This window comes from Nomascus leucogenys, chromosome 13 (genome assembly GCF_006542625.1).
Source record: "Nomascus leucogenys isolate Asia chromosome 13, Asia_NLE_v1, whole genome shotgun sequence".
NCBI classification, from domain to species: domain Eukaryota; kingdom Metazoa; phylum Chordata; class Mammalia; order Primates; family Hylobatidae; genus Nomascus; species Nomascus leucogenys.
Window position 1 is genome coordinate 64,630,835 of NC_044393.1, and position 733 is coordinate 64,631,567.

At 38.2% G+C, this 733-nt stretch overlaps 1 non-coding gene across 1 annotated transcript; it reads right to left on the reverse strand.

Annotated features, from left to right (window-relative positions):
- Positions 1 to 282: 282 nt before the first annotated feature.
- On the reverse strand, positions 283 to 408 carry LOC115838129. Its single transcript, XR_004033172.1, has one exon. It is a non-coding gene; the product is annotated as a small nucleolar RNA SNORA25 (small nucleolar RNA).
- Positions 409 to 733: the final 325 nt, after the last annotated feature.

A 733-nucleotide genomic window follows, 5' to 3' on the forward strand; every position in this document is an offset into this window, starting at 1 on the left:
TTTGTGTTGTTTTAAGCCACCAAATATGTGCTAATTTATTACAGCAGCAATAGGAAGATGATACAGCCCCATGTACTAAGTCAAATGGAGGACAACTCCTAGCTCCTAGTCTTCCTCTTACTTCTCACCAGCAACCTCTTAGCTCTTTAAATACCACTAGACTTTTTATTAGATCTTCGGCTGATTCTTCTCAGACTCCTTTGCTTACTCCTCCCTTTCTACCAAAATAGTAAATGTTAGAGTTTCTTGAGACTCAGTCTATTTTTTTTTTCTTTTTCCAAGTCTTATATCTCCTCAGGAAAACAGCACTAGTGAGTGATTTGGCAACCTATAGAGAACTTCAATCTTTGGTCACAGCCTTAAGAGCTCTTGGTTTCATAGTCCCATGAGCCCTCTTTAAAATGGCCTGAAGACTCCAACTAAAACCACACCATTTTGCACTCTCTAAGCAATCATATCTACTCTGAAATCTCTTGAAAGCCATATCCCAAGCCCATCTGCTTGGTTACAAGTATATACACCTGCTTACTTTAGTTCCCTACTCAATTATCACACAGACATCTCAAATTTCACGTATCTACAACTGAACACATTCCTTTCCTTCAAGCTTGTTTTACTTCCAGTATTAACAATCTCAATAAAAGGTACCACCAGGTTTTCTAATCGAAAACTGGGATTTATTAAATATGTCCCCTTTCCTCCCCTACCATATACAATCAATCACCAAGTCTGA